Here is a 14,826-nt window from a genome sequence, read left to right on the forward strand (position 1 = left end):
TTTATCCAGCAATAATTTATTTTGACACGTTAAATACGTAGAGGCATTCTTTGCTCCACCATACTGTTCTTCAAATGTTCTACATTTACGCTGTAACTGTACATATTTTTCATGCATAATTGTATAATCATTAAGGAGAATCCAACCCCTCCTTCCTAATGTAGAGAGTTCTTCTCCTTTCTTCACCGGCACCTTTTGTAAGCACAAAACCACTTGAGCCGGTTTGGCTTCCATTACACACGCACTCCAATTCTCACTCAAACCAGCACAATTAGCCCACTCATGTGCCAGTACCCCTATGGAGTCATTTCCCATTGGGAATCTAAATTGACAGTTGGGAGTCAGCTTTTATTTTTCTGGAAAACATAATTTTTTTTCCCCTTAGAATCCACCTCTTCGATCCTGTAAGTCACGACGCCAAAATGTTATGAACTGCTTTTCACAAAAAGGACAGTCCTTACAGACACATCCCTCTTGGGCTGAAATACAACACTTACAATACTTACCCAAGGCAGGAATGACTAAAAACTTGCACTGCGCTTGCCAGGAGAACTCATAACAATTTTCCCACGACACGCGCTGCCTAGGAGGGAATTTGCAATCCTCTCTACAATAGAATACTTGCCTGGAAAAACCACATACTCGCACACACAATCTCCTGCCACAAGGAAGAGACCAATTGGTATACCTGGGATATATTTATTAGTACATGATACACGGTAGGCCAAATGGTATCACTTCTAGCCAACTGCCAACTAACAATTAGGCGTTTACTAAACACAATCAGATAAACATATGTAGAAATATATGTATATAAATGTATGGAACCTGAAAACAGAGAAATAGGTAAGCAAGAATAGTAGGAAAATAAGAATTAGTGGAACACCTCACCAACTGTCTGTTCATCCTGCTCCACTTCGCCAAAGGGGAGTCCGGTTCTTCGGCCGAACTAGGAGACAGTAGTGACACTATACGCCCCACCGCCACAGCTGCACATCTGCCCTGTGAGGAACTTCCACCGAACAGAACCCAGACACCTCCTTTAGTACAAGTGGAGACGTAAGACGAAACTCCTTGCGAGCCTTGCCCCCTTTTCCCATCAGAGTCCGTACCACTCCGCACCAAGGCCACAGCTTCAGCTGGCCAGGCGTCTGTTATGGCTTCAGAGCAGAGCGAGCACATACCTCTGACAAGATCCAGTTCTTTCTGGTCAGTAAAGTGCGAAAAACAAGTGAAAAGGAAAACATGCCCTTCTCATCTAGTGAAGTTCAGAAGATGGCGACAGCTTAGAAAAATGGAGTCACTTGAGCATAGGCCTCTATTCACGCAACAAAGCAGAATTAGTATGCAAGATGGCATAAGATCATGCCAAAGCCAATAGCAAGCACTTCCGTTAAGCAAGATAAAGTCAGAAAAGGGGCATAATCAAGCCCTACTTCGTAGCTTATTCTTACTTGGCAGGCCTACACATCACTATATTACGTTATAATATACTAAATAAGACTGAGATGGTGATGGTCATCATCTGGCTACTTATCCACATAAGTGGCACGTTCATTACAGGCTCTGACGCAGGCTGTGGGCCCTGTCTGCAAAAGGTCCGCTATCCACCTAATCCTGCATGAAAGGATCACCTCCTCAATACACCCACCTCAACCGGAGCAGCTGTTGTGGCGGCTGGGTCCTTTAACACTGCACGAATAGGGAGGCGCAGTGGGCTGACCGGAGCCGGGAGGCCGTTATCGGCTCGCAAGGGCGCGCCATTACTCTCTCTCCCTCAGACCACTCCTCCGCCAAAGTGGTTTTGCCCGCACGGGTCCGGGCCCTCGGCTTGTGAAGATTGCCGCTCGCTGTGCCATCCCGAGGGATCCCTATCGTCCGATGGACTTTGCACCATGGCTGGGGAAAGTACACACTGGAATCATCGCCACATATACTGCAGCGATGATGGCTCCCTTCTTATAGAGTGAACAGTTGCTGCATTACTGTATGGTCACTGCTGCCCCCCCCCCCTCCGGCCTGTAACGCACCCCTTTTTTCGTTTGCATCTGACGGCTCTGCCCACCCGCCTGAATACCTGAGAGTCCAATATCACCCCAACCACTTTTCTCACTAACCTGAGGACGCTGCCCACTTGGAACGAGTGCGCTCCTCACCTGTATCACTGCACCTCCACCTGGGCAGACACTACTCGAAGACCACCTGTCTACCCATATTGCTGCAGCAGCTACTCTAACTGTAGAAAGATGGGGAAACCTGATGGGCGACACCTAGACTCACCTTTGAAAATAAAAAGGCCTCTTCACGATCCACCTCCATGGACTCTGACCAGACCAGTGTGGGCTGGGCCTCAGCACCCCCGCCTTCCTCTGAAGACGACGTAAAGACACTACTCCTGGCCGTTCAACACAGCCTCACTGACCTCTCAGTGAAAATGGACACGATGAACAATTGGTTAGATTTCCTTGTTCAAAAAGTCGATAAGCATGATGGACAGTTGAAAGAAGCTGAACTCCCCATTTCCAAGGATGAAGATGCCACCTCGCAGGTGCAACAACAGATGTCACAAATGGATAAACTCCTCAAAGTAATTGCGGCCAAAAATGAAGACATCAAAGTGAGAAGCCGCTGAAGTAATATTCGCATCATAGGCATCCCTGAAAGCACAAATACAGGGCTAATGGAGGACTATGTTGAACTTCTCCTAACTAGTACCTTCGGCGATGGCTCCTTTTCGCCACAGCTGGTGGTAGAATGAACCCACCGCTCCCTTGGTCCTCATCCGCCACTGGGCGAGTCTCCAAGGCCAATCATAGCCCTACTCTTAAATTATCGGGACCGGGATGCAGCATTGAAGAATGCACGAGAGCAGAAACCACTTCAATTTGAAGGCATCACGTTCAGCATATACCCAAGTTTCACTATGACAGGGCAGGAGGCACGCCACAAATTCCTTCCCGTCAAACAGAAACTGCGCAAAGCTCAAAAAGAATATGCCCTCATGTACCCTGCACTCCTTCGGATCTCGAGTCATGGCAAACACATATTCTGTTCAAATCTGCAGCAAGTGTAGGACTTTCTGAAGGCCAACGAACGACGTTTATCGAGACAGGATGATGCTTCCCGATCCCCTTCTCCATCTCCGGAATGACCAAAAGCTTCATGGACACGAATTGAGACCCACTCTCGCAAGCTTTGCTGGTACAGTCCCTTGTAAGATGGAGGTCATAGTGTTGTATGGCATTTTAGGACCCAATTGCAATTTTCCTGATTCATGCCCTTATATAGGTATAAATCACCATATCCTTATATAGGCATAGAAATCACAACCATATTTAGACATAGCTCATGCAGTCCAAATTCGACATGGCTACTTCCACTAGTTCTGAAAATCCACAAAGATTTCTTGGAAAACTCGGCTTCAGCAGTTAGGGACTTCCCCTTGCTTGAATATTGATTTGTCCAAGAACTCATGGAGTTTTCAAAGAACTGAGACTCTTTGATGACGTTATTATGTCCACCTTTACGTCAAACTCGGCACCTTCAAGGTATAAAAATGCCCACACTTGCCCTAGCAAACACACAGTGGTTTGGAGCAGTTTGACTATCTACTTACCCAACGCATCCTGCTGCAGCAAGTGCCGAAGGAAGCCGACCCTCCAGCAGACACACTGAGAGAGACGCTGTCTTTTCTCTTGCCTAGAAATCCAGCTCCAGTGTTTCCAAGCTACCCTTGCGGGTTGTTGGGAAATCAAGTCCTGAGACTGACCTCCTTCATTCTAAACCAAGGTACGGAGCTGATTAGACCCTAAGAGAAATCTTGCATAGATTCTTGGCAAAAAGAATATTAGATTTATGCTACACCTCACTTACTTCTTCCCTCGTACTAGACTTAGGTTAGGTACATCGGGGTAGGCGTATTTTAGAAGCACCAGTTTATTTATTAATGTATGTATTTTATGGCTTAGAAACCATACCATGCTTTTACAGTATTATTTTATAATACTCTTCCTGCTGTACGCTTTATACTTTGCAGCCAGTATTACGATTGTAGCAGTTCATTTCTTCTGCCTGAGAAAGAAGACTGTTCAATAAATACTTTTATTGAAAACGCCTGTCTCTCTATTTCTCTGCACCTCTGGTGAAACGAAGCATGCACGATTGACTGAGTAAAATATCTATCTAGTGTTTCCACGACTCGGAAGATCAGTTTTATCTTGGAGAAACAAAGTTGTCATGTTTATGCGGTTGTCAAAAATTAAATCCTTCTCGTGAACTCGAGAAAGTTTCTAGTGACCTCTGAGCTACTTGGCACTCACAATTAAGTTTAATATATTCAATAGCGACCTAGTAGACATAAGCCCTACGTCACATCTATAGGATATATTATATATGCGCAGAGGCTATTGGGAATATAGGAACTACACTACATGGCGCCCAAGGTTTGGTAAGGCACTAATTTAACGCTAGATACTAGAGCAACTCAGTCGTGCTTTTCACAGAGACCCCTTTTTTCCCGTAAAACACTCCAATAGACGCCTGGAGTGGGTAAAAGGATAAAAAATCCGCCATTACTGAGTAGGACGAAAAATCCTATGTATTCGTTTTTGGTTTTGTTCAACGTTGAAGGATACAGTGTATCATAATATTGTGCACCTTAACTTTGTCTCCTTGAAACTTGCTCTGCAAAACATTTAACAAAATGGCCGACGATGAAAATTCCGGGACCAGTGGAACTGCAGCATCTACAACCCCACCGGGTTTAGACGTTACAGGTTTCCAACAAAATGACGCGGATGCAATATTCATCCCAGAAAATCTAAGGAAAACCATAGCTATAAAGCTTATAGAAAATGCCCTATCACGGAGAGGTGGTAGGGTTATATTTGTCATAGAGGCACATGAATATCGGCAGACAGAGGTATTCTATTCATGGATTATCTTTCCGCAAGCAAATCCAACAACACATGTGTTCCACTTCTATAAGATAGAGGAACCTCCAGTGGAATACGTTCCTTTCGAGGACATTGAAATTCCACTAACTTACCAAGAGCATGAAATAATTAATTAAAGTACATAGACAATTGGTACAATATGTCATGCGGACTCTAACAGTCCAACCTGCTATAAGAATTCCACAGCAAACCCTTCATCAAGGGAACCCAAACAAAATTGCACCACAGACTATACAATCAGTCATTGGTAAATTACCCTCAAAAAGGGAGCAAATTCCATTCTGGTTAGCTCAAAAAATTACTCCGATCGAGGCAGTATTTCCCGATAGTACACCTCATGAGAAACACAGGATTCTGACAATCTGTTTACCAATGGGGATCGCACCACACCTGGAGGACTGTGACACTTTGGGTACAGTCTTTGCTGCAATCTACACAAAAACACATGGTGTTCCGTCCATGGCGGTAATACCAGATGTCCTGAAACAGATTCAAAATGAATACGGGGCAGAACCTGCTTTAAATCTCGGTATGAAGTTACTGAAAGATTTCAAACAGGTCCCAGCTATAATATTAGCTAATATTAAAGGTGAAGCAGCATCCTTGGCAATCAGCCAAAAACTAAAAGAACTTGATGTAACTGAGCAACCATATGAACTGGCCAGAATAATAGAAACATCCTGTGAAAAAATAGGAAGAGATAGTTTGGGAGGGAAACCAGTAAAGCCTGAACTAACAGAAAATCCTGAAAAAGTTTTTATTAAAAACACTCTCACTACTCCTAAAAAGAAGTGGGAAAATACTGGACACTTCCTAAGGAGAAGCGTTCTCAATCAAGAGGAAGGTCTCCTCAAAAGGAGCCCTCCGAAAAGAGGTATAACCTCAGAAACAGGGAAAATTTGAGAAAACCTGATCGATATCAAGATACTGATACACGTTCCTCTCGTACCTTTCAGACTTCCTCGCAGAAACCCAAAAGAAGAGGACGATCCGAACACAAGGAAGAACGTGTGAAGTCCAAAGACGATCAACACGTTCCGAAAAATAAGAAAACTCAATTTGCCAAAAGGAAGGTAGCAATAGTATGCCCCAAACCCAGTTCTTTAAATACTTGCAGTTCCGACATGCCATCTCCCCCGCCCTGGAGGGACTAGATTCCTTACCTGAATTCAGCCCTCTGGAAGCTAAGGTATTCATGGGTGAATTGGAGGATAAGAAAATATCCTGCATCTATCAATCATTGGTTACACATTGTTCCTCCTCCCTTGATAAGCTGCGGACCACATGGGAGGGAGATGTTGGAGAGCTAGAAGAAGAGGATTGGAGGGAAGCCCTTGCTGCCCCTAGACGTGCGACCGTTGCCGTACGACTACGATTCATCCAATTTAAATATCTACACAGAGCTTACTATACTAGAGAGAGGCTGTGGCGAGCGGGTTTGATTGCGTCCCCTGAATGTCTGAGATGTGGTCGGGAGGTGGGCACCTTCCTGCATACGGTATGGTCCTGTGGAGCACTGGAGAGATTCTGGACAGGTGTCTGGGACTGCTTGTCTGAAGTATTGGGTTGGGAGCTCCCCCGTACGCCGCGGCTGGGCCATCTCCATGTAATGGAACAAGTGGGTGGCAACATTTATAAACGACACTTACTGCTCCTTGGCCTTACCGTGGCATAGAGGGATGTGGCCCGCGCCTGGAAGGACCCTAGGGCCCCCCCAGTAGGAGTGTGGAAAAAGGGATTCGATTATTGTATGGGGCTGGAGCGTCCAGTGTTTGAGGCCCGAGGCTGCCCCAGGAAGCTCTACAAAATAAGGAAGAGATGGGCGGAGTACAGGGGATTGTGGCTGGAGCCACCAGCACAGCGTGATGTGGATGCAGAACAGATACATCTAGAACCTGGGTGAGGGAGAGTATGCATTACCCGTTTCATAATTATTTTCTTTCCTGGACCTGTGAGGACATCGTGCGAGGGGTTAGGGTGGGATCCGGGAGGGGGAAGTTAATAAGGGGCGGGGGGGATGGGGAGTTGTAGTAATTATACTTCTTTGAACTACTGTATTGATTGCTATTCTGTGCATTTGGATTTTATGCTCACAGCCCCTCCGGTGTTCGGAGTACTGTGGTTGATTTGCAATCACTCCCAAGAAAACAATAACATTTTGTTCTGAAAAAAAGGAAGGTAGCAAGTCTTAAAATCAGACATGCCGAGGATCTTGAAGACACGACTCAAGAACGGGGAGTGGGCCCAGACAATGCTGGACAGCGCAGCAGAAGTTACCATATCTCTCAAGATCCTGAAGGATCATCTGGAGACCGTGGACCTGAATGAATGCATTCGGGTTGAAACTGCAGATACATAAACTATATGAAGTAACACTCTGAATAGAGGGGGACATAACTAGAAAAATAAAAGCACTCTTTTGAGAAAAGACTAAGGGTTATGACATCCTTCTGGCTGAAAAAGACTGGCCACCTGAATTTGTCAGGGAGTGCCCACATGGCGAAGAGATCATTATGCCAGCCTTCTCAAATCATATTCCTATTCATACAAAATACACCTTTGCCAGAAAATGGGCTGTGGCCCAGGCACCAGCATTATATAAAAATCATGTGGGATGGGATGAGGATTCTCCTCACCATAAGATCCAGTTACAAAATCAACCATCTGCTCAGAAGCAGTATCCGGTTAAACAAGAATCTAAAAAACAGGTCAGAGAGATCCTAGATCAACTTGAATACCAACGGGTGATTGAAACATGCACCTCGTCCATGAACAATCCTTTGTTTCCTGTCCATACCAGACAATGCATATCGTCTAGTTTTGGACTACAGACATTTCAATTTTTGTTGCAAAACCTTTGCAGTACAAAATGCACACAGTGCAGCACCGATGAATAACATCGTGCGCAAAACATATAAAACGACATTAGACATTTCAACCTGTTTCTTCTGTCCAAATATCGCACATGAAAGCAGGTACTTAACCGCTGTCTCAATTATGGGGACACAGCGTCACTTCTGTCGTCTCCCACAGAGATTCAAGAACAGTCCTGGGTTATTTTCAGCCAGAGTAGCAGAATTACTGCAAACATATGATGATGAGGCATTATCTTATGTCGATGACATCTATCTTACAGATGATGACTTGGACAGGCACTTGACCAGGGTGAACTATGTCCCCTTTCACAGCCCTGCTGGGGTACACTAAGCAGATCCTGGCTACTGAGGTAACGGGTTTTTAGGAACCCGGTGGTGCCAGGGGATAACACCCGAAGACCTCCGAGTTCTCCCCGTTCCGGACCACAGAAACACGGAGTCTTCTAGTTGAAGTCAGAGATCGAGTTTTATTGGCAGCTACCAAGTAACACGTGTCCTAGAAACACGACAACCCGGGTCGCGTATTCCCAGGAGACTGTTCGTTTTTACAGAACCAGCTTCCTCCTTACATACAGAAATAATAGCTGCAAGCAAGAATTCTTGAGTTTACGATATGGTTATACACATATTTCTACAATAATACAAAGAGCGAAGTCATGTAGGCCAACCCATATTTTAGACGTCCAGTTTGTGACTGATTACCCGGCCAGGCCCGGAACTCCCATCAGATATCGATGAAACCCCAATAAAGCAGGGTACCTCCTAGCCATAAAACTGGCCATAAACGAGGAACGTGGACAGGTGTGTGTGTGTGTAGAAAACATGGTCTGTACGTAGTGAATGGTTTGTGGCATGTTATGCATTGATGCTATCTTATTTGGCCACTGGGCGAGGAGCTGCCCAAACAGGTTCGGCTGGAGGCAATGGAGTCAGTTGGGACAGGTCAGGGAGAAGTCAGGGAAGGTGGACGTGTCCTTTTAGATCAAGCTCGACCTTACTCAATTGACTTATCATGAGGGCAAGACACAAGATGGATGTCGTTCACAAAATGGAGTCTAAGGGTCGGGACGGAAACTACGATTTAGGGGTGTTGGCATCCCTCAATCATGACGCAAATGTATAGGGATGATGTCCTAATCATTACCGGTCCGTCGACACCAAATTCGTCATGGTACGTTGATATTTTGTGGCACGGGTATTGCATCTCGATACCGGGATAACAGCGGGGTCCAGAATTTCAGAACCACAGACCCTCCTTTTGCCCTCATATAAGGCAATAACTCATGTTAATCTGAGTCCAAATCTGTATAAATGAATTAGTGGAGATGCTGTTGTAGCATCATTCTGTTGCTCAGTTCGTCCCTTGACACAGGCTTCCTTACACATGGAGTAGCACAGAGGCCACATAGTGCAGGAGCGCACTGTACACACAGGCAGAACATAAACAGAAGCGCTAAGATCATCCCAATGAAGATCGGTGTTTTCCATCCCCAGGCAGCGATCAGTTCCCAGAACCACCCTAGCAGAGACCAATCCCCTTTTTCTACGTGAAGGGAACCAGATATTTCGTGTAGCTTAGAGATGGCCTGGTACACTGTCGGTGCATTATCAGGGATGAAAATGCAACAACTGGATTTGATCACTCTACATACACCACCACGGTCCGCAAGTATGATATCTAGGGCAACCCTGTTCTGAAGGGTCATAAGTCGATCCGACTGAAGCTCAGTTGTTAAGTTGCTAAGGGCTCCGGCCGTTTCAGTCACGGCGGATTCAACTATCCTCGATAACTGGCGAATGTTCCTGCTGTTCACCATAGGCCCCCAAAATGGGAGAAAACCCTTTGCGAAGTCTGCAAATTCCTGACCCGCAGTGTCGTCTTTACTCACGACACCCCTAGCTGTTCTTGTCCGATGGTAATCTGCCCTGGCCGTGTAGGTGGGTGGCAGCAGAAATGAGATAAAACACGTGCCCGAGAAGTCAGGGGGCAACCATGTATAGGCTTGGTCATGGCTGACGAAATAGGTGCCTTTAGCTGCCAAGAATAGAGGGGAAGTTCGGGAGGCAAATACATATGTTTCCGTGCATACGCTCTTTCCTAATTGTGCTTTAGGATCCCTGCCGATACCTTGCAGACATAAGTGACCTCGGTGGGGCACTATCCAAACTGGGCGGGATTTCTTTGCTGTCTGGCCCTTACTCAAGGAAACCCCATACTTAGTTACGTTCCAACGACTGTATGGAGTGAGTTCATCTTTGGGAATCGCTTGATATGTGTCAATATCCCTACTCATATTTCTTATCCCTGCCACTAGTGCCTTGTTGCTGGAATCGCTCTCAGTGGAACGGGGCGGGTATGGTTCTAGGGCGAACAGGAACAGAGTCTGGAAAGCCCACAGAGAACCATAATAACTGAATGGCAGGATGAAGTATGGGATACCCTTATCAGTTGTGTGCGGCATGAGTCCGCATATCCAACAGTTCGAAGTGTTCATTATGGACTGGTGTTGGTGTAGGAGTTGGATGAATGAGTTATTTATAAATTCGAGTCTTCTGGCAGACTCGTGTTCAGGTAGAGGGTGACAGGAGTGTGGAGAGATAGTAGGAGGAGGTGTTGGCCGAGTGTCATTTGCAAAGGTAACTTGAAATGTGAATAGAGTATAACCAATCAAAAACATCGTTATGCTGCACATTAAAATACATATTATCAGAAACCTTTTTCTGGCCAGTACTGTGCATAATTGTCTTTCAAAGTTCGTGAATCTGGTAGGTCTCTCTACCCATGGAAACTCCATCCTCTAGTTGCTGCCCGCGGTGGGAGATTGATTCTGCCAGGGAGTGCGCTCCGTTCAGTCCGGGGTAACTCCCTTGGACCAACCAGAACCGTTGACCTAAACGTCCCCAGCTGCACTCCCCAGACTTCAACCGCGACCCTAGCAGCAGAACCGGATGGCGGTTCAAAAATCAAAAATGAGCAAGTTCCCTGGGCGAGAGAGCTGAAAAATCAAAAATAGTTCTTGGGGGAAAAGAAAATCGCATTAAGTTGCCTTTTTTTATTAGTCTCTTTGTCTCGACCTTAGATTATATCGTTCTTTCCCAGGTACGGTGTGGTCTTCAAACAATGTCTCAGGTTCTGTAGTGTCCAACTGCATTGACGGTGGCACAAGTCCTTGTAAAATATAATCACTCTCCTTTTCGGTACCAGTTCCTTTCAAACGTGCATCGCTGAAAGGGATGAAGAGAGGTATGGACTCTGTCTCGGAGTCGGCAATTCCTTCCTTGACCCACCGGTCGTATGGAAGGGGCAGAGGGACCCGTTTACAATGGGTCCCGTGGATCCAGTTCTTCTTTCCTTCCACCCGAACGGCTGATCTCGTGGACAGAAGAACAAGGTATGGTCCGGTCCACCTGGGCTGTTCGTTGTTCGTGCGCTGAAAATTCCGCACCAGCACCCAGGTGCCTGGTTCGATGGAGTGACCTGGATCACCAGAGGCTGGCGGAGAGGAACTGTGAACCTGTTGGTGTAAAACACGCAATTTAGTTGTTAATTCGCACAAATAGTCAAGCAGTACGGGGTGCTCTATTTCGCTGAGTTTCTTTGGCCTTGGCACGCCCCAGACGTTGGCTGGGCGGCCAAACACTATTTCATGGGGGCTAAGTCCTAATCTGGAATAGACAGTCGTTCTGGTCGACAAGAGTGCTAGAGGCAGGGCGTCAGGCCATTTAAGGCCTGTACTGGCTTGGATCTTGGCTAGTTTGAGTTTTAACGTGCCATTGTAGCACTCCACTAATCCAGCTGATTGGGGGTGATTTGCAGCGTGGAATTTCTGGTGTATGCCTAGACACTCACACACTCTCCTCATCACACGTCCCACGAATTCACTTCCATTATCACTCCAAACGATTCTAGGCATACCGAATCTAGGGAAGAACTCCTTGACAAGGGCTTTGGCAGTTGACAAGGCGGTGTTGTCCTTAAGGGGGTACGCTTCCACCCACCTGGAGAAAGCGCAAACAACAACGAGCACATACTTCAGATTGTTGCACCTCTCCATGTGGATGAAATCGAGCTGCAAAATCTCGAACGGATACGTTGGAGGCGCAAAATGACCAGCTGGAGTTGGGGTTCCCCTACCGGGATTGTGCTTTAAACACACCATACAGTTTCTGACCACATTCTCTGCACATTTTGGGATATTACTATTCTGCCATACTGGGGCCAATAGTTTACAGATTCCTTTCGTACTGATGTGCGCAATTCCATGGGCCATTGTTACCACTGCAAGTACATATGTGTTAGGTAATAGCCATCGCTGGTGTTCTGATAATTCGACCCAACAACCATTCGTATCTAATCTACCCTGGCTTTCTCTCCATTCATTCACCTCTTTCTCGGTGGCCTCGGCTTGGATAGTTTTCACGCTTTCGATGGTGTCCTCACACATCCCCACATCAGTAATCCATCTAGCGGGACCTACAACATACATCCGACTCATTGTGTTCCTTGCAGTCTCTTTCGCAACCTCGTCTGCAAATGCATTCCCACGGCCAACATCGTCTTGAATTTTTCTGTGTGCACTGCATTTTATAATTGCAACTTGTAGTGGCAAGGTCAGTGACTCGAGGAGCTCATTAACTAGCTGACCATGTTGTATTTTTGCACCATGCGACGTCAGGAACCCACGTTCACGCCATAATCTCCCAAAACTGTGAGCCACGCCAAAGGCGTATTGGCTGTCAGTGTACACATTCACTCGCTTTCCTTTCGCCAACACACATGCTCTTGTAAGTGCGATAAGCTCTGCGGCTTGTGCGGAATTGTGGGAAATGCGCGCGGTCTCTATAATGGTGTGTAATGTCGTTACGGCATATGCTGCAGTCGTATCCCCATTCGGCAACTTGAAACATGAACCATCAAACCATAAAGTATCATTGCATTCAGGAAGGGGAGTGTCCTGTAAGTCTACTCTCCCTTTTGTCTCTTCTTCTGTCCTAAAGCAGCAGTCATGTTTTTCAACCTCGTCTGTCTCTGCCGAGATAGGTAGTAGCGTAGCGGGGTTGAGTGTCTCACACCTCTTTATGTGAATGTGACTCGCTAATAGTGTTAGTTCGTAACTGGAAAGTCGAGCGCTAGTAAGATGTTGTGTCTTCGTCCTGTTTAGCAAAATGTCTACTGCATGCGGGACCATAACGATCAGAGTATTATTCATGACTAACCCAGCGGACTGTCGAATGCAGACAGCCGCTGCGGCGGTGGCCCTCAGACAACTTGGTAGTGCCTTAGCCACAGGATCTAGAGTTGCCGAAAAATATGCACATGGGCGCTGTTTGTCCCCAAAGTATTGTGTTAGGACTGATAATGCACAACCTTCCTTCTCGTGGACATATAATGTAAAAGGCTTACTGTAGTTGGGGTTTCCCAACACAGGAGCCGAACATAATGCATCACGCAACTCGTGGAAACTTGTTTGACAATCTTCAGACCAGGGCATAGGATTGAGTGTGTCTTTACAGCGTAGTGCCAGCAAGGGTTTAGCTAGTAGTGAGAAATTCGGTATCCATTGTCTACAGTACGATGTAATGCCCAAGAAGGCCCGAACCTCTCTCTGTGTCCTTGGGGCACTCAGTTCTGCAATTGCCTGTATTCTTTCTGGTGTCAGTCTCCTTCCCTCCTTCGATAAGATGTGACCTAGGTAGGTTACTTCTTGTCGACAAAATTGCAGTTTTGAAAGAGAGACTTTGTGCTTCATGTCACATAAGTGACGCAATAAGGACAATGTAGCTCGCTTGCAAATTTCTTCAGTGTCTGCAGCGATCAGCAGATCGTCGACATACTGAATCAGAGTTGACCCATTAGGTAGAATAATTGTGTCTAGCTGTGTTTTCAGGCCCTGACTGAATATTGATGGGCTTTCGCAGTAGCCTTGAGGAGCGCACTTGAAGCGGAAGCTTCGTCCTCCTAAATTGAAGCCGAAAATATCTCTACTCTCCTCAGCAATCGGGATGCTGAAGAAAGCGTTCTTCAGGTCAATCACCGAAAACCAAGTTGCTGAAGCTGGAACCATTGTCAACAAGGCAGTAATGTCGGGGACAACTGGAAACTGTGGAATAACCACCTTATTCACTTCTCTGAGGTCGATCACAAACCTGTACACAGGGGGCTGTGAAGGATCGGTACGCTTTAAAACGGGCAAAACTGGACTGTTACAAACGTTGCCTGTTGTTTCTTCGATGACATCTTTCTCGATCAGATCATAAACAATCGTCAACAACGCCTTTTCGCATTCGCTAGATATTTTGTATTGGGGAATACGTGGCAACCTAACGTGGCTTTCAATGTTATGACATACGGTGCTATCTCTAAACGGCCTACATCGTTGGAACCATTAGCCCAGAGTATATCCGGAAGAGATGACAATTCAGTTGGAATATTTTCCTTTGACAAATACATTGGAGAAATGACTTTCTTACCTAAGGTAAGTTGTACTCCCAAGGGAGAACAGTACAGAGTCGCATATAACCTCTTTAGCAAATCCAAACCTAACAAATTTTCACCGCAACCTGTTGTAAGAATGAGGGGTGCTTCTAATTCGCATGGGCCAACAGAAAGGGACATGGGACTAGAGATCGGGTTTCTAACAGGGGCGCCAGAGAAACCTACTGAAATATTCATTTCGCCAGACAAAGGTGCGCCAGGAAGTTTCGAGTGCATGATAGAACTTTTTGTAGCACCAGTATCCAGCAGAAATGGCTCTGACACTCCTGAGGTAATCACCTCGACATAAGGTCCATTCTGATCTACTGGAACTGAAACGACTCCCTCTCTTTGTCCATGGCTGTCCTAGCAATTATTTCCCTCATTCTCGTTTTCGGTGCAATAGTCGTCAGCATAGTACTGAGCTGACCTAGACGATGCATTATTCTGTTGGTCAAAGCTGTTCATGGAATTCTGAGGCGGAAAAGGAGTTGTATTCTGGGGGAAATTTCCACGGCCC

At 46.1% G+C, this 14,826-nt stretch overlaps 1 protein-coding gene across 1 annotated transcript in view; it reads left to right on the plus strand.

The window, feature by feature from the left end:
* The window catches only part of LOC144783273 (autophagy-related protein 2 homolog A-like), a 397,715-nt gene that overhangs the window by 205,068 nt on the left and 177,821 nt on the right, over positions 1-14,826 (plus strand). The window lies entirely within an intron of this gene.

Source organism: Lissotriton helveticus, chromosome 9 (genome assembly GCF_964261635.1).
Source record: "Lissotriton helveticus chromosome 9, aLisHel1.1, whole genome shotgun sequence".
In the NCBI taxonomy this organism is placed as follows: Eukaryota; Metazoa; Chordata; class Amphibia; order Caudata; family Salamandridae; genus Lissotriton; species Lissotriton helveticus.